We start from the raw sequence: 20,239 nt of genomic DNA on the forward strand, positions 1-20,239 counted from the left end.
TAAACATGAAGCTGCCAGCAATTCAAGCTGGGTTCAGAAGAGGATGGGGAATGCAGGATATCGTTGTCGATGTTAGAGGGAGATCTGGAAGATGTTGATCTGTGTTTTATTGACTATGCGAAGGCCTTCAACTCTGTGGATTGTAACCATGGATCCATCCCAGTGGGCTGCACGCATAACTACAATGGGGAGGGTGGCACTGGACTGGGCAGCGTTTGGATCTGTCTTCTATAGGATTGCTAGGAGTTGGCACTTAACAACGACCACCCCAACAGCAAGCACATGGATACCACGAACAGGACTTTGTGTTTTCTATAATTCATGAACATGCTCCCAAGTGAATGGCCACGTGCACTCTGCTTCAGCCTGCTGCACTGGTTTTGAGTGCTTCCTGGTACTTCCTGGTAAACGTTGGGTCCTTAATCCAAGAACTGGCCTTCAAACCTACCGGCCACTCTGTTGGAGAAAGATGAGGCTGTCTGCTCAAAAAAAGACTTACAAAGCTTTGCAGCCACTGTCTGGGGCCTTAGCAATGGGAATAAGCTTGATGGCGGTGGGTTTGGTTTTGTCTGGGCCCTTTGACACCACAGGAAACCAAAGAGGTGAGAACACTGCTTTGAACTTGGCTCTTCCTTGAAAGGGCCCCTTCCTTCCACTGGGTCAAAAGCTGAGCCACATGGCAGGAGGCCACAGGCTAAGGCCAGAGGAATCCCCTCTTCCTTTGCCACAATTCTCTGTCCCAGCATGGATGCCTTTTAACAGTAGTCAGCAGTCTCCCCACATTTAATGCTCTGACCTCTGACAGTGTCTCGTGAATGAACGGGTTAAAAATTATTTCTTAATTAAAATTATCCCTACAAGTTCCATTTCTGCAAAACCAATCATTGTAATAAATTATCTAACAGGAAAAAAATTGAACTTTCTGGAACAGAGCACAAATTGCATTAATGATTGATAGGTACTGTGAGTGAAATAAAAAATTACTAGGCAAGGAGGAGAGTGTGTATCTTGTGCTATCAAATATTCAGTGAATGGATCGCTGCTACCATCTTGCCTTTCATGTCTCCCATGGTAATTGTCAGGAAGAGGTATGAAGAATTGTGGAACCTTAATAATATGCCCTGCCATTTTAATTGCTGAGTGAAGCAGGAGAATCTTAATTGCCAGGAGATGCATTACTAATTAAATGCATCGTTCTGTATTCCTTCTGAAGTAATTAGTTTGAATCCTTGTAAGGAGAGCTAAGATACAGATTTAGTTCCAGATTTAGGAGTGTACCCACAACAGAATTTGTTGCAGTGATCAATGGTTAAGGCAGGTTAACAATCACAACATTTTAAATGTTTCTTTAATTTGGCACGATTTGCTTTTTTCATTGGAATATTGGACTTGAAAGAGGAGTCTAGAGCCTTGTAAAAGTTAGCATAATTTTTGAATTGCTGTTTTAACACTAATAAGTCGAACTCCTAAGTTACTTGCTAGAGTAATGGTTTTTTTCTCCCATTATTTTGTTTCAGCATTTACCACAATTCCAAATTTCACACAGACTACAAGATAACTGATTGGTGTGATTAATAGTCTTAAAATTCTTGATTTTATCTTTGAAAAATTGTTGGTTAAACTAGATTAACAAAAAAAAAAAGACAGCTTAATAAATGTATTACCAGGAGAAGGAAACCCATTATCAAATGGGACTTGAAACATTTTAGACACCTTTCACTCCCTGTCATCAAACCAATTCCAATTCATAGCGACCCAATAGGACAGGGTAGAATTGCTCCTGTGGGTTTCCAATGCTGTAACTTGACAGGAGAAAGTGGCTGGTGGTTTTGAACTGCTGACTCTGCGGTTAGCAACCCAAAGCATAATCCACGATGCCACCAGAGTTCCTCTGACTTTAGATCTCTTCAACTAGGTGTAAAATCATCAGATGAAATTTCACCCCGATTAAGGATATGCCAGGAAAAAACCAAACTAAACTCACTGCCATCGACTTGATGCAGATGCATAATGACCCCACGGGACAGGTTAGAGTTGCCCCCTCTGAATTTCTTAGACTTCAACTCTTTATGGAAGTAGAAAGCCCTATCTTTCTCCTTCAAATTGTTATTGTATAAAATTAAAATCATATTTCATGCTTGGCTCAACAATTATAGGGTTTACATTTGAGAGTTAAACAACGAGAAGTGTTCTTGTTTTTAGCTTTTGGAATGTATACACACTTCCACTTGTTTCCGAGCCTCTTGATGGATTTCCACCACTGGTTATTAGTGTCTTTGGGATTTGAGGCACAGGAGATCCATGCCTGGATTACTCATTTCATGTGCACCACCCCAACCCTGCTTCATTTTACTTCTTTATCTTTTCATCCTTGATTTCATCTCTCATTCTGCTCCTGCTTTATCCACACACTGTATTTGATATGCATTCTTGAGTCTTAGTATCTTTAGAAAATATGCACCACTTTGTAGGTACAGTTGACCCTTGAACAACATCAGGGATAAGGGTGCTGACCCTCCCTCCCCCAATCAGTTGAAATTTACTTATAACTTGACTGGCTAAAAGCTTATTTCTAATAACCTACTCTTTACTGGAAGGAAGCATTGCTAAAAACATGAAAATAGTCAACACATATTTTAAGTGCTATATATATTGTCTACTGTATCCTAATAATTAAGTATGCTCAAGAAAAGAGGATACTATTAAGAAAATCAAACGGAAGAGACAATGTATTTACAGCACTGTACTTATTGGTACCACAAGTTTGCCTCCTCTGTTTACAAGATTATCACACCTTGAACAGGCCAAAGAAGAGGAGCAAGAGGAGAGTTGTCTTGCTGTCTCAGAGATGGCTCAGGTGGGAGAAGGGGGGGATATGGGAAGGGGAGCAAAGAGACAGTCTAACTTTAGGGAAGTCCATTGTCATTTCTCTTTGACTCTTTTGCTTTTCATTTCTCGAAAAATACTTCTATATAGTACCAATCCTTTAGCCACTGTTTGCCTTAGTTTCAGAACCAAGATTATAGAAGGGTTCAATATTGATTGAAAATAAAATCCAAGTGTGATACAGAGGAGATTAGCATGTCCTTTGACATGCTAGGATGAATCACACATTTGTGAAGCGTCTCATATTTTTTGAAATCCCTGGGGAATACCAAAAATAAACTTTGGGGCCAGGACATGGCACCCCATCAGACTTAACCAGAAAACACTCCTAAAGGTCAACAAACAGATCTGGAGCTATTTATAGGCTTTTCTTTCTTTTGTCATTGGTTTTTGTTGTTGTTGTTGTTGTTGTTTGGTTTTTTGGTGTTCTTTGTTGTTTGGTTTTGCCCTGCCTTGTTTTTTTGCTTATTATTGTCTCTGCATGTCTATCTAGATAAGTCAGATAAACAATCCAGAGGAGAAAACAACAGGACCTATGGTTCTGGAGGATGGGAGAGGGGAGGCAGGAAAAGGAGGTGGGTGTTAACAAACCAGGGACAAGGGAACAACAGTAATCTAAAATCCACGGTGAGGTGGGCTTAGGATGCCTGGTAGGGCTTAATCAAGGACAGTGTAACTGAGAGGAATTACTGAAACCTGAATGAAGGATGAACATCATAGTGGGACAAGAGGAAAGTAAAATGAAATAGAAGAGAGAACTAGAAGGCAAAGGGTATTTACAGAGGTCTAAATACAAGCATGTACATATGTAAATATATTTATATATGACAATAGGGAAATAGATCTATGTACACATATTTACATGATAAGTATCAAGGTATCAGACAAACATTGAACCTGTACTCAAGTACCCCCTCAACGCAAGAACCGTTTGTTCCAATAACCTGGCATTCTGTGATGCTCACCTTCCCGACACAATCTCTCAAGACAAAATAGGTGCATAGCAAGTGTGGTGACGAAAGCTGATGGTGCCCAGCTAATAAAAGATATAGCATACGGGGTCTTAAAGGCTTAAAGATAAACAAGCGGACATCTAGCTGAGAAACAACCAAGTTCACATGAAGGAAACACACCAGCCTGTGAAATCATGAGGTGTCGATGGAATCAGGTATCAGGCATCAAAGACCCAGGACAAAAAAAAATCATATCAATGTGAATGAGGGCAAGTGCGAATGGAGACCCAAAGCCCATCTGTAGACAATTGGATATCCCTTACAGAAAGGTCGCAAGGAAGAGACAAGCCAGTCAGGGTGCAATATAGCAACAATGAAACATACAACGTTCCTCTAGTTCAGTGGTTCTCAACCTTCCTAATGCTGGACCCTTTAATACAGTTCCTCATGTTGTGGTGACCCCTTATGTGGGTGAATATGCATGTGGGTGTACCCACCTGGAGACGGATAGAGGAGTGTTGTCTCCATTCCTAAAACCATCAGAAATATGGTCTTAGGTGACCCCTGTGAAAGGGTCTTTCAATACCCAAAGGGGTCATGACCCATAGGTTGAGAATCACCACTCTAGTTATTTAATGCTTCCTCCCCACCAATATCATGATCCCAGTTCTACCAGAGCATGTACACGAGTACAGGTAAGAGCTAGAAACACAGGAATCCAGGACAGATAACCCCTCAGGACCAATAATGAAAGTAGCGATACCAGGAGGGGAAGGAGAAGGTGAGGGGGAGGGGGGAGAACCAATCACAGTCTATATATAACCCCCTCCCTGGGGGATGGACAACAGAAAACTGGGTGAAGGGAAACATCAGTCAGTGTAAGACTTGAAAAAAATAACAATTTATAAATTATCAAGGGTTGGTTAGGGAGGGAGGGGGCGGGAGAGAGGGGAGAAAAATGAGCTGACCCCAAGGGCTCAAGTAGAAAGAAAATATTTTGAAAATGATGATGGCAACAAATGTACAAATGTGTTTGACACAATGGGTGCATGTGTGAATTGTGATAAGGGCTGTATGAGCCCCCCAATAAAATGATTTAAAAAAATAGAAAATCCCAGTATAAATGGACCCATGCAGTATAAACCAGGGTTGTTCAAAGGTCTATTGCATGTGTCCTTCTAACTTAGGTAAATTGTGTTTTAGATAGCCCGTTTCACAATGTTTTACATTAAATATTAAGTATTTAAAAGCTGTATAAGTTGTTACACAGACTTCTAAGTTATTGCTAATTGGTACTTCTTGGCATCTGTCCATCCAGTCCCCAAATGATGAACACCAAATTGTTTCAGTTGGGTCATCATAAACAGTGCTCTGGTGATCAGTGTTGTTTATGTCCAATCGTGGACCATGCGTTCTCCACCATATAAAACCAGGGATCAGGGAGCCACTATTGCACTGAGTTTTCCCTGGTTGCTTTCCAGATTAACTGTTCTATGTACAATCCTCTTCTCCTACCTATTCTTATTCAAAGTTCTTATCACGTACCTTTCAACAGCTGCTTTTTGGATGATAAGGAAGTAATGTTTCTTTTGTTTTATATAGTGGAATGCAATGAATGAAGACCCTCTCAATGTCTATAGCTAAGGAGCCGTGTGTCCTGGATTTTGTGCTGAGCTGCTACCCACTAAAGTAGACGTTCAAAATAACCAGCTGCTCTCCTGGAGAAACATGAGGGTTTCTGCTTACAGTCACATTCCCAGCCTCCAAGACCTGACGAGGCAGCTCTACTGTGTCCTGCAGCGTTGCTATAGTCTAGAGCACTAGAGCAGGGTCCTCAAACTATGGCCCATGGGCCACATGCGACCCGCCAACAACATTTATCCGGCCAGCCTGGTGGTTTTGCCCCCTTTGTTTTTTACTTCAAAATAAGATATGTGCAGTGTGCATAGGAATTTGTTCATAGTTTGTTTTTGTTTTTAACTATAGTCCGGTCCTCCAACGGTCTGAGGGACAGTGAACTGGCCCCCTGTTTCAAAAGTTTGAGGACCCCTGCACTAGAGGGCCAGAAGTTTTAGTGTTTTAAGAACTTTATCTTTCCTTTTTCCAACCCATTCTTCTTCATTTCATTTGTCTTTACATCATTCTCTTGCATTTTCATTATTCCTAAAACAGTTAGTTTTTGCTTTTGCTTGTTTATTTCACTGCTCTGTAAAAGACCAGCACTTAGCTGTGCTGCTTGCACCCACAGTTCATTGATTTCTGTTCAAATCGTTGTTTCCTTTCTTGTCTTTCTAGGTTTGTTGGGATGTGGTTTTCCAACTTCTGGGATGCAGCATTTAAATTCATTTCTTGTATTTCTTTGTTTTCTCAATAATGTTGACATTTTATTATGTAATTTCTGAGTGTGGCTTTGTTATGATTCTGGTTTCATTTTGTTTGCTTTGTTATTTATGTTTGGTTTCCCCTTCTAGAGGAATGGGCCAATGGAATGTGTTTGTTGTTTTGTTCTGGTTTGTTTATATCAGTCCTTGGTTTACTGTCTCAACTAGTTTCATCTTTAATTCCCTCTCATGTTGAAGGGAGAATAAGAATATTTCTTTGCACTCCCATTGGTACATTTCTTTTTTTTTTTTTACAATTGTCTCCATATTAAATTCTTTTATTTTTATTTTATTTATTGGGGGATTTTACTATCCATTTTTTAAATCATTTTATTGGGGGCCCGTACAACTTTCATCACAATCCATCCATTGTGTCAAGTACATTTGTACATTTGCTGTCATCATTTTCAAACCATTTTCTTTCTACTTGAGCCCTTGGTATCAGCTACTCATTTTCCCCCTCCCACCCCCACCCTCCCTCATGAAGCCATGATCATTTATGAATTATAGTCTTTCTATTCTTTGAGCTCGTGCCCTTGGTGGGTTGTGCTCTGAACTCTCAGAAGTGGGGCCTTTTGTTCTCCTCTTTGCTTTTCCCCATTTGCAGTTATGTTTCTGCAGCTACCTAGAACACACAGTTGCATGTGTATGTCGTGGGTAAATAATTCTATCCCTTCATGCTTCTTGAAAGCCTTCTCAGGTATTAACCTTCCCTCACAGCCATCTCTATTTCAACTTTTCATCACGCTTCCGCATGAACGTTTGCCCTACTTCACAAAGATTCATTTAAATATGGGAAAGTCTGTGTTTGCGAAGACCCGGTTACAAAGGGGGCCTGCCCATTCCAGGTGCTCCTCCTTGTCCATGAGGGAGGTCAAGTCCAAGGTATTCTCTAAGCTCTTGTTATCCTCTTTTACCCTCAAATATTGTTCAAAAATTCAGAATAAGATGTACAGTGACTTTAAAACATAAGTTCTAAGAGTCTCCAATAAACGTGTGAATCACTTCTACTAGTGCTGGACTCCATACCGTATCCCATCAACTTGCAACTCTGACCGTTAACATTTGAAACATATTCTCGGTGACATAGGGCTCTTGTCAAGGCCTTGCACATGCAGGTGTTCTCATCAGGGATGTTCATTGTCACTGTAGTAGGTGTGCTCTTTCTGTACAGTGATAGGAATGTACTGGAAAGATTCCTAAGAGTAGCCTGAATTTTTTTAATAGAGCATGTATTACATGCTGGTCGACTGTTACCTTTTTAGAGTATCCATCTGTTAAACTTTTAGCAAAGGGTTGCAACAGATGGCTTCTGATACTTGAACACCAAAATAAAGAAACCAATGTTCATGCAAGGCCTAAATCGTTTAAAAATATTTTCATATTTAATTCTCACCATACTATGTGATCGCTCCAGTCATATCAATTTATCGGTGGGATTACTAGGTCATCAAGAGGTTAAGGAGTTTGTCCAGTCCCAAAGCTAATAAATAGCCAGGGTCTGAACACAAATGTGTTTGGTTCAAGAGCTTGTTCTCTAAAGCCTCTTGGCAATACTGCAGTACAGGTTTACAAAACACGAATGCCACCTGAAGCCAGGCTAGCCCAAGAGATGGCTGATGTTAAGAAGGCATGCTTGTGGGGAAGAGAGTGCTCAGGGTGGTGGAACTCAAGACTCCATGCCCTGCAAAGAGAAATCCCATTTTTGTTTGTTTGTATTTCTGTGATAGACCTTCAGAGCCTATCTTCAGCCAGGCTCTGAAGCCATTTTGCAGCTATTGATTTAACTTCCTCTCTCACCCCCGAGGGTGATCACTTAAGAATGCTGTATTTCCAGACATGTTACACTTTCTTCATGTTGCACATCCTCCACCCATGATGACCATAGAGGACTGAGTAGAAACGCCCCTGTAGGTTTCCAAGAGTGTAAACCTTTATGGGAGTAGAAAGCCTCATCTTTCCCTCCTTGATCAGCTTGGTGGTTTCAAACTGCTGACCTTGCGGTTAGCAGCCTAACACATAACCCTGTTGCTGTGAGTCAAGATTAGCATGATGACATTGACTTTGGTTTTGAGTTTTTTTGCACAGTCTCCACACTCTGTGCCAATAGTTTTCACTGGTTGATGACTTGAGTTTTGCTTGGTTGGTTGTTACTGTTGTTTTCCCCACCCAGCGGGTTCCAGGGGAAGCCTTCAGCCTGGTGCCTGTTGACACCATGATTTGATCCCCAGCAGCGCAGCCTCCCGTTTCTAAAGCAGCTGGATTCCTTCTCTGCTCTGAAAACTGCTTTGCTCCAAAAGCAACAAGAAACTGCTTTTCTGGCCCAAGGAAAAGCCCTCCCCAGGGCGTCTCTCTCCAGCCCAGGAGTGTGCTGTTTTGAGAAGCACAGTAGTGGGGCAGGGCTGGGATGCTGCAATCACTCTGTCCCACCATGATTTTAATCCCCAGCTGCACAGGGACCATACGTGGGCATGAGTGCTCTAGACACAGAGGAGTCATGTGTTGCTCAGATGTGTCAAGTTCAACAGGATGCCTGGTCCTTGTAAGGCCAGGAAGTATGTGCCTCTGCTGCCCTGCCACCTGGCTTCACGCGAGCCTGGCACTATGCGACCAGCCTGTGTCCTGGTATGGCAGTCCTGCACACAGCCCTTCAGCACAGTGGTAAACCAAAACCTAACTCACTGCCATCGAATCAGTACTGACTCATAGCAACCCTATAGGGCAGAGTAGAACTGCCCCTGTGGGTTTCTGAGACGGTAACTCTTTACAGCAGTAGAAAGCCCTGTCTGTCTCCTGTGGAGCTGCTGGGGGTTTTGAACTGTCAACCCTGCAAATCAAAGCCCAATGCATAACCACTACGCCACCAGGGTTCTTTCAGCACAGAATCCATGTGTACAAATCAGCTACAGAAAACTCCACCACTCTCGGGTTTGGTCACCAAGAGCAAACTTAGGGTTGTAATTGTTTATGTTCCAATGACTGAAGTGCTACTAAACTCGATCCATGACTTCTTGGCCATGTCTTCTGTCTTTGTTGTGCAAATATGATCATAGAGAATATTTCGGACAGCTGAGTGAGTGTAAAACTCATTGTCATGATGTCCATGTAGACTCATAGCAACTCTTCGTAGGGTTTTTGAGACTGTAGATCTTTTTGAAGCTGACACCCCATCTTTCTTCTAGCTGGCAGGTTTGAACCAGTGACCTTGCAGTTAGCACTCCAACACTCACCTGACAGCACCACCAAGGCTCCTGGAATCAGGTCAATGAAGCTAAAACCACTTCTGGAATTGTCATGGGACAAGGGCAGTGTGTGCACAGGTGCACCGTCCCTGAGCTTTTTAATATACTTTTGTGATTTCTGCCCATTACGTGTGTGCACTCATTATTTACACAGGTGTGTGGTGTGAGGGAAAACACGTGATTTCTGAGGCTCTCCTGGTTGCCACGTATTCAGGAACAGCCCTGCTTTCTCCAAACTAAGGGAAGGGCCTGACTGCTGCTGTCGTTAGATGCCAGGAAGTCAGTTCTGAATCCCAGTGACTGCCGGCGTGGACCAGGGCGAAACCCTGCCCCGTCCAGAACCATCCTTGGCCTCTGTCTGATGTTTGGGCCCACTGCAGCCACGAGGCCCATCCACCTTCCCCTGTCCACAGACCCCCTACTTAACCAAGTGATCCCTTCTGATCATATGAATTTTGAGAGTCACATATTTTATCATTTGGTTTTTCGAGTTACATTTGTATAAGGAGTTAAAAAGTAATGGAGTTTATATTTTTAAATTTCCCCTTTTGTGTTCTTTTAAAATAACAATGTCCCCATTAATGTGCCGTCTCCCCCGCGGTCCTTTCTGTGGTCTTCCTGCAGTTAACTGGCACAGGGTCCTAGAAGCACACCAGATGAGTTATGCAATAATTCATTGGCAAAGATGGCCCGTGTGGCCTTGTGGGTTGAGTGTTGGCCTGCTAACCACAAGGGCAGCAGTTCGAAACCACCAGCTGCTCTGCAGGAGTGAAGATGAAGCTTTTCATGCCAGTGCAGATTTATAGTTTTTGAAACTCACAGGAGTGGTTGTTCCCTGCCCTATAGGGTCTCTGTGAGTTAGGATTGACTCCGTGATGGTGGGATGTGTTGTTTTTTGCTTTATATGGGAGTGAATTTAAGGCATATATTTTGGCATCAGTCTTAAATATATTCATCCTCTCAGAATTGCAGCTGTCTCAAGGTTTGACCTGGTGAATATCTTACTGCTTGACCATGCTTTAAGCCTGTGTGTAGTAAATTATATAAAAATAAATCTGCTGAATGCCTTTGAGGCAAGTGAATATGCTTGATCTCTTTTATGTAGTTCCTTTGCTGAAATGCGTTTAGATGCTGTGTTGGAAGACATTGTGGAACTAGGCGCTCTGTGTTGAAGGTTTAAGATATTTTTCTGTGGCCAGTTCAAGGAATTTTCTTTACTATGAAAGCAAATGATTTTGATTGTCTAAATGTAAGATTAGGAAACAAAAATTCTCAATGCTCAAGTGCTTTCGAGTTTGGATCAAAATCAAAACCATCCTTTTACAGAGGATTCAGGTGTAATAAATAGAATTTAGATGATCAAATATTCAAACTCCTGGATTAATGGCAAACGAGACCACACACAAAGCTGGAGATGTGAATATTACATAATGAGGATAATAAAGGAGAGGGCTGTGATGTGCCTCGGGTGCATGTTAGTAGCTAATTCCAGGGTGAACGCTTTGCAATCATTTGCTGGTTAAGATGCGTGTGTTCGGCTAAATGGAAATCTTGGACTCTCTCTCATCCACCCCATTATTTGTAATTGAACACCTGATTTCCGTCCTGTAACAAATTAACATCTGCACTGGATACACCTTTTGTGCATATGGATACAGTGATTAGAATTTTTCAGATAGGCAGGCACTTGGAAACAAAAAGACAACATTGTGAAACACTTCCAGCCATAATTTTTGATTACATATCGAGAATCGTTTAATTATCTTACTCCATTTAATTAGCCCTTCCACTTAGGTCAATTGCTTTTTTTTTATTATTATTAACATGACATGTTAGCGATTTGTTAATTGGCATGAAATAACAGGAGACTTTCCTGGGTCTTTTGTGTGAGGAAGATGTGTTAAGGAAGCGAAGGAAAACACAAAGAGGTAAACGTGTTCATTAGCCCCTCGCAGCATCCGCCAGTAGCATCGCTGGGCACCACTGAGCGATGTGCCTCTGTCCTGTGAATTGCTGTCCTTCGGGGAGGCACAATGGATTTGTTGCTTTGAGCAGTGGCCAAAAGTGGGAGGCATTAAAAGAAGCGAGCCTTTTCTTCAATCAGGAAAGGATGAAAGTCAAGGACACGGTAGACATGGGAAAATGCTCTAGGGTAGGGAGCAGCTAGGCAGAGAGGTACTTACGTGCAGGTAAGAAAATGACAAAAGAAAGAGTTTCATAGCACACGCCATTTTTATATGTCAGTAGTTTCACTTTTGCGGCATTGACTAAGGCCCAGCAACTTATTGATTCCTTGTATACAAGTCAAAGTCTAAAATACATTCCGATAATGAGTTTGTTCAGTGGGCCATAGGGCCAGATAATAATGGACACATTTCTATGGAGCATGCCTTGAAGACTTAATTATGAAGTTGCACCAAAAAATGTTTTTCTTTTCTTCAAATATGCCTCTGGAATCTGGCATCCGTAGACAATGGCCAGCCTCCTGTATTGGAGATGGGGAAAGAGTTTATCTGAAGCCCATTGAGCCTCTGCTGTTTAATATGACTTGTTTTCTGCTTAAACCCGGAATGAATCATTAATACTGTGATATCACAACTTGGAGGCACTAGGTGATAATGATAGGAAAATGTTGGTTTCTCTGTTAATTTTTCTTTATAGTGCACTTTAGTGTACTTGGTCTTTGGTGCTGCTTGATATCGGCTTGGATATCAATTGATATCAATTTAAAGCTAAAAGATTTCAGGTTTAAAGTGGTCCACCACTAAGGGCACGGTGGAGGTTTTTTTTGTTTTGTTTTGTTTTTTTCTGAGAGAGAGAGAGAGAGAGAGTGTGTGTGTGTGTGTGTGTGTGTGTGTGTGTAACCTATGCTGAATGATTCCTGAGAAAAGCACAGGTTAAGTAGGTAGCTCGATAAGATAAATACAAGGATACATTTACATAGCCCTATGTCCCTAGTGAAGAGCAGCCCAGGTGGTGCACTGGTTAAAGCACTTTGCTGCCAATCTAATGGTTAGGGGTTGGAACCCAGCAACCAATCTGCAGAATAAAGATGTGGCAGTTTGCCTCTGTAAAGTTTACAGCAATGGGAACGATGGGGCAGTTCTACTCTGACCTATAGGTTGCTATGAGCTGGAATTGATTTTTATCCCTAATGAGAACTGTCCTGTTTTCCTGTCTTGCTTGTAAGGATTTCATCCACGTGGGGGCACTATGATCAAATGGAAGACGAAAAGAGGACAGTTATTTCCATAAGAGAAATTGTTTGTTCGTTGTACTGTAGGAAGAGCGACTTGATTATATACTTTCAGATAAAACATTTTTACTATGCAGATACGATTGGGCTTGGGGTTTGTTCTTTCTCTCTAAGTTTTAAAATGGCATGCTTCTTAGGTGCCATCAAAACTCATAGGGGCCCCCAGGTAAAACAGAACAAAATGCTGCCCCGCCCTGCAGCCCCCTCCCCATCAATTTCATCTTTTCCTCCATCGTTGCAGGTGCCCGTCTGCGGGTCATCTCACGGACGGGTCATCCTCCTTTTCACTGACCTGCTGCTGACCAACTATGCTTTCTTTTCCTGGAGACGGCCCTGTGCATACCATGTTGAAATGCAGGAAGCAGAGCCTCTGTGTCCCTGCTTCTAAGGCAACGTTTCAGAAAACGTAGGGATTAAAACAGCGACTCTCAAAGTGTGAGCCCCAGACCAGTAGAACCGGCATCGTCGAGGAACTTAGTAGAAATGCAAATTCTCAGGCCCGACCTACTAAATCAGAAAGCCTGAAGTGGGACACAGAGATCTGGATTGTGCTGGCCAAAGTGAATTTTGAAATAATTACTTTGTGCTTCTCCGACTGTTGAAATGTTATGACTCCAGCAGTTAGCTTATGAGATATACTTGACATGTTGTGAGACATTGTGTCTAAGGAAAGGTTTCTCTCTTACATTAAAAGTGATTAAGCCTAACGACTTCAAATAAGCTAATTTGGGGGGTCCATTGTTGTACATAAGACTGAGAGCAGCTAGTTGACCACTTTTATTGCAGCCCTTCAAAAGGACAACCCTGAGTCAAGGGAGAATTTGAGAAAAGTCATTTGTATTGTGTACCAAACCAAGGCATGGTAGCCTAAGTCATCTCATGTGTGGTGGACAATTCAAGCTGGACAGTGAATAAGGAAGACCGGAGGAGAACTGATGCATTTGAATTATGGTGTGGTCAGAGTGTTAAATATACCATGGACTGCCCGGAAAACAAAACATAACAAAACAAAACAAACAAATCTATCTTAAAAGTACGGCTGGCTTCCTCCTTAAAAAGCAAGGATGGTGAAGCTTGGTCTCATGTGCTTTAGGCAGACCAGTCGGTTTCTGAAAAAGACTATCATTCTTGGTTTGAAAGGAGGAGTGGGGGTGTCAGCCAAAAGGAGGATGACCCACAGCAAGAAATATCAACCCAGTGGCTACAACAATGAGCTCAAACCACAGGGAGGCTGGTGCAGGCCTGGCAGTATTTTTGCTCTGTTCTACTTAAGGTTGCCGTGAGCCTACCGCACCTACCGACAGCAATAGGTCATCATCCACCTGGTGGAACTCCTGAAATCTCACTGCTGGTGGTGGAAGGAGACGGGGCCTCAATGTCAAGATTGTTGACTTTTCTCACTGCCCTTCAAAAGGAACAATTTCCGTCAAGTGAAAATATGGCTGGCCTGTGTCAGGGTCTCCGGGTCATTTCATGTGCATATGGCAGTTACAGGATGAGTGAGGAAGACCTTGTCTGCAAAATTTGCATACTTGTGACAAGGGCTTTTACACACATTTTGTAATCTGATCCCCAGAAAAATTCTCTGAAGTCATCCTTAAACCAACCAGATTACCTCAATTTACAGGGAGAAAGCCAAGACTCAAATGAGACCGGGTTTAGAACTTTTATCGTAATGGAATACCGCGCGAGGACGACCTTTATTTAGAACATTATCTTTTAAATAACTGTGTTCCTCTGTTACTGAGCATCATGGAAACTGTTCGAATAGGCTACTGCTGTTCTTAAGGAAAGAACTTTAAACTTTGAGCCATTTTAGTGTGGAAGGAGAATCTTCGGGTGCAGGCGACTGGCCCCTGCGTCTGGGACCTGATTCCCGGTGTTTCTCCCTGCTGTGGCGTTCTCTCGCACCCTTCCTGAACCATCTGCGGGATCGCATGTGTGCCCCGCCTCATGGTCTTCTGTTGGGGGCTGCCTCTGACTTGTTTCTCATGGTGTGGTTAAGTTTGCTTTGACTGTGTGGACGCCTGACAGACAAAATGTTGACACAGGAGGAAGGAGGATGCAAAATAGAAGGCAGAAGCCATTTCCATCAAAGCTTGCGGTTAGATGGGTGACTGACCTGTCTAGCTGTGTTGTGATCGTATGTGCTAGACTCGGACACCAGAAGCAACTTCGATCTGACACCTCAGGAGGGTCTCCTTCCTTTGTGGTCAGACATTTCTCCAAATGAAAGCTTTTCCCTTAACCCCCGCCATCCAGGAAAAGGCTGCCTGTGAATGTTTCCATTCAAAGCCAAGTACGATGTTTTTATCTAGCATCTATTGCACCTTGCACACTCCCAGTATACAGGCAGCCCCTAGGTTCTGCACAAGATCTATTCCTAGATGTGTACAAGAGTGTTGAAGTCTGTCCACCAAGTTCACATAATTTCTTTAGCTTTTCTTTCAGAGGCACCCTGGTGGTGTAGTGGTTATGTGCTGGGCTGCTAACCACAAGATCAGTAGTTTGAAACCACCAGCCACTCCACTGAAAAGGCTTCCTACTTCCCTAAAGAATTACAGTCTCCGAAATCCACAAGAAGCAGTTCTACCCTGTCCTATTGGGTCGCTAGGAGTCAGCCTTTTCTCGATGGCAGTGCAGTAGTACCTAGGCTCCCAAACTTGGCTGATCTTTGGAATCACCTGAGCATCTGGTGAAGGAAGCCCTTGGGGCATAGTGGTTACCCCCGTTAGGCTGCAGTCCTCAAGGTCTCCAGTTCAAAACCACCAGCCTCTTCTCGGGTGAGAGATGGGGCTTTTTACCCTCCTTAACAGCTAGGCTCTGAAACTCACAGGGGCAATTTGACCCTGTTCTACAGGGTCTATATGGGTAGGCATGGACTTGGTGGCAGTGAGTTTAGGGGTTGGGGTTGGGGCCATTATCTGGTGAAATTAAAGACCCCTGGGCTTTATTTGCCCTATTTCCTAATGAATTAGAATCTCTAAGGGGAAGATCCCAGGAATATGTATTTTCACCAGATTCCCGTGTGATTTCAATGAGCAGCCAAGTTTGGGAACCTAGTTTTCGGTGGAAGGAAAAGCTGAAGTCCCCTTCCATGGTATAAAGGCTGCAGGTGCCGCAAGTGAGTGTATTTGTGACCAAGGAGCTTTGCGAGTTGGGGTGGTTCAAAGTAAGGGCAAGTGTCCATGACACCACAGGGAAAAAGGAATTGTCCGTAAGTCAGGCAGAGACACGAGGGACTACATGTGCACGGAGTGGTCTTGGCCCCAAGGTGGACCTTGTTCTAAGATCTGACCCCCAAATCCATAGAGAAGCAGTTCAAGCTTGTATTAAGATAAATGTATTTTAGAAATAGTAGCTGAAGGCTATTCCTTCAGACTTAATGGCAGCACTGAAGTTCACCTTGTACCAAACCCAGAAAAGACAACTAGTCACTGAACATTGCTCATTGGTACTTAAGGATTTTTGTAGTTTACTTGTGTCCTTTAGCTGAGTTTTTGTAATTTTTGTAGTATCACAAGTCAGCTATAAAATGTGTTTACTGTGACCTGGCCAATAATCTTGTCTGGGCATAGAAGATTGTTGTATTATGTGAAATCATCTGCCTAAAATACTAAGCACACTGCCTGGAACTTTGAGCCAAAGCGGGGTGGGGGGTGGGGGTGGGGGGTAACCTGTTATAAAGAAAAAGATGATGATTAAATGCACTAAGAATCTAAATCAGTTATTTTAAGAATATATTATATTCCTAGGATAAATGCAACATTGAATATATTCTATCATGTTACTATGCTATAGGCTCAATATTTTCCCTGGAATTTTTTCCCCACAGAGTCAAACTTATTATAGCTTGAATACTAGGAAAATAAGGCTAACTGACGTGTAACTGGAAAGCTGTTTTTATTTCAGTGTTTACTAGAAGTTCTCTAAGATTTAGACTAATTTGGTACTGCTTTTTAGGATACATTTTATTTTTATCTGACAAATAAGATTACTCATCTGTGGTGATTGGGCTGAAAAAAAATTCCCCTCCAACGAGCTTCCATTCTCCTGTATTTCCTCCCTTCCGTTGACGTTAATTGTGAGCGTATCTCCTGCCCTAGAGTTCCCGTTACTTACTGCAGGCTTGCTCACGAGGACAAGGGCATCACCTGGCACCGTGGACCTTCTTAGGTGCTGACTCAGAGCGACCCTATGGACCACAGACGGAGGCACTGCAGTCCCCTACCACCCTCACCCCCAGCCACAAGCGCTGTCATTGGTGCAACCATTATGTCAATCCATCTCGTTAGGGACCCCGTTTTACCAAGGGGGGTGGTCTTTTCCAGGGTCCGGTACCTCGGGATGTCATGTCTAAAGTTCAAAAGATGCAAAGTCTCGCCACCCTCCCTTCCACAGAGCAGTCCTGCTGGACAGATCTGTTCATTCTTCTGGCCATTCTTGGCACATTGTATATTCTTCACCCACACATCCATCCCAGGATATCGATTCCTCTCCGGTCTTCTCCATTCGTAGTCCGCTTATTTCATGCATCCGAGAGACTAAAGAAACCATTCTGTTCTCACAACAGTATTAAGTCCAAGATAGGCTTTGTAGTCTCAGAAATGAGCTTGTTTTCTTTCCCCTTTTTCTCTAACCCTAAAACAAAGGGGAGGGGGGGGGCAGTAAATTTGAGGATGATTTCTAATCCAGTCCATTCATGTGGGGTTTACGGTCACTTTCTCCTAATCCGTGCGTTAGTCTGGAAAGCAGATAGACGGGTGCAAACAATTGAACCAGATTCCACGTGCAGCGACGCAAGTGGAACATTGATCTGTAACTAAGAGTCTGGTTTTGCTTTCCAGGTGGGAGGTGGGGCATAGGGAATCGCCGATCTTTTTGGTTGAAAGGGAACAAAAAATCTGACCATAGTGAATGATGGGGGAGTGCAGAGTGGAGACCCAAAGCCCATTTTTAGGCCACTGGAGATCCCCCTTGCAGAGGGGTCTCGGGGAGGAGATGAGCCAGTCAGGGAGCGATGTAGCAATGATGAGAAATACAACTTTCCTCTAGTTCCTAAATGCTTCTTCCCTGCCCCCACTATCATGATCCGAATTCTACCTTGCAAGTCTGGCTAGACCAGAGGATGTACACTGGCACAGATAGGAACTGGAAACACAGGGAATCCAGGGCAGATGATCCCTTCAGGACCAGTGGTGTGAGTGGCAATACTGGGAGGGTAGAGGGAGAGTGGGTTGGAAAGAGGGAACCAATTACAAGGATCTATATGTGGACCTCCTCCCTGGGGGACAGACAACAGAAAAGTGGGTGAAAGGAGATGTCGGACAGGGCAAGATATGACAAAATAATAATTTATAAATTATCAAGGGCTCATGAGGGAGAGGGGAGCGGGGAGGGAGGGGAAAAATGAGGACTTAATGCCGGGGGCTTAAGTGGAGAGGAAATGTTTTGAGAATGTTGAGGGCAATGAATGTACAAAATGTGCTTTACACAATTGAAGTGTGTATGGATTGTGAAAAGAGTTGTATGAGCCCCTAAGAAAACGAATGGAAAAAAAAAAAGAAAAGGAGACCCCCAAGTTTCTTTTTTACTCCTCTGCTACTTCATTGGGGCCCCATCAAAAAGAGAAGGAAATACATTTATAGGCCTTTCTCTTCCTTGCGCTGATAGTGTTTATTATGCTTCATTTCGTTATTGTTTCTATGATTCTTTATGAAGATAACTATAGGCAAGCCCTCAGGTGGGTTTTAACTCTGCTTTGAGATAAGGGTGCTATGCTTTATCCCAAATGTTAGGGCTACATGGGAGAGGATCCTTGATTACTGTTGCTTTAAAAATAGGCCCTCGTGGACCCCCCCCCCCAACCCTCACCCCCCCACCAAGAAGTCCCAGCATTTCAGTGGTTAAGCCTTAGCTGCTAATGGAAACTTTGGCAGTGGCCACTCAACCCACCTCTCCACCCATGAAAGATGTGGCAGGCAGGCAGCTTCCATCAAGATGTACACACCTGGAAACTGTATGGAGTTGCTAAGAATTGGAAATGACTCATCAGCAGTGGGTCTATATTCACACAAACAAACAAATAAATCTGAGACATGTGTTACTTACTATCTTTCTTCTGTTTCCTCTACTTCTTTCGTATTCCCTGTAGCCTGTGGACATATACTTCTGCCAAGTGATTCTGTGAAGCTAGGACAATGGATTGGAACAGATGCCTTTGAGCTTTTGGGGAAAGGTGCAAACTTTCTGTACAGAAATATGCCTTTGAAAAATGGAAAGAAAGAGAAGGAACTCAGAGGACTTAGGTTTGGGGGGGCTTGGGTTTGTTCGAAACTGGCATGTGAAAAAGAACTCCTTCCCAAGTTTCTTCCGAGAGTCTTACAATTCTTAGGCAAGGAGTGCTGTGTTTTACCAGTAGGTGGCACTGCCGTTCCCTGAAAACAGCGGGTACAAACTAGGAAACTTGGTCCTGAAGGTGGTACTATTTCAAGTAATCTTAGAGACTTTTTTTTATTATATATATACATATATATATAAAGGAAAGGTTACAAGGAGGTGAAGTGCTAGTTCATTTTGGACATATCAAAACTGTCAGGAAACTTTATCAAATTAGTACAGAAAAACCTTACCGTTTAGTGGTAGGTATGTGGATAATAAAAGATCCCGCTAAGGTCAGTGTTACCCAAAATTAGCGAAGACTTGAAATTCTGAATATGTGGCATGAATGTCAAAGTTCCTTTGGTTGTGTTTTCTTCCTCTTGATTGCCTGTCACTTCCCATTGGGCGCCGCACTCAGAACAGAAGCGCTGCAAGGGAGGGTTCACAGATGGAGAAGAAAGAAAGGGAAAACAGAGAAGAAAGGAGGGGAGGGAACATACAAACCTAGTGCAACCCGACCTTCCTGCCTTGGCTTGATTTTTGTGGTGCACTTTGAATAAGTAAACAAATGTATCGAAGGAAGAAATGGCACATCGAGCTATATATACTTGACTTTCAGCTGGGACTTTTTAGTTGGTTGACAAGTAGCAATTTCTTCAGAACCTGAATGATTCAGTAGCTGGGAAACATAGGTACAATATCGAAATCTCGCTTGGATTTGATGCGCTCAAAGTGTGCTGACAGCAGTCATGAACTTGCATGATGCCATAAATGTACTTCCTTTAGAAAAGATACTCCCTTTTTCATCCTACAATTTTAAAAGTCTTTTAAAAATTTGTAAATCCTAAATAGATACAAAGGAGCCCTGGTGGCGCTGTCGGGTAAGCATTGCTAACCACAAGGTTGGTGGTTCAAGTCCATCAGCCGCTCCAGAAGAAAAAGATGAGGTTATATACTCATAAAGATTTACTGCCTCAAAAACCCTATGTAGGATCATTATGAGTCAGGGTCGGACCTGAAGACAGTGAGATTGGTCTCTGGTTTTTAAATAGACAAAAGTTGAAAAATGTACTGCCCTTTCCACCTCACCTGCCTTCCCAAGATTCTTCCCAAAAAGTTGGGTTGCAGTGTTTTCTTCTG

The 20,239-nt window shown here is 42.9% G+C and overlaps 1 protein-coding gene and 1 non-coding gene across 13 annotated transcripts in view; both read left to right on the forward strand.

The window, feature by feature from the left end:
• Positions 1-20,239, forward strand: part of CADPS2 (calcium dependent secretion activator 2) — a 382,815-nt gene that overhangs the window by 162,877 nt on the left and 199,699 nt on the right. The window lies entirely within an intron of this gene.
• Positions 3,032-3,136, forward strand: LOC115869249. The gene has a single exon (XR_004046069.1). It is a non-coding gene; the product is annotated as a U6 spliceosomal RNA (small nuclear RNA).

Source organism: Echinops telfairi, unplaced genomic scaffold (genome assembly GCF_000313985.2).
Source record: "Echinops telfairi isolate 266 unplaced genomic scaffold, ASM31398v2 ScPeMD7_23;HRSCAF=83, whole genome shotgun sequence".
NCBI lineage: Eukaryota > Metazoa > Chordata > Mammalia > Afrosoricida > Tenrecidae > Echinops > Echinops telfairi.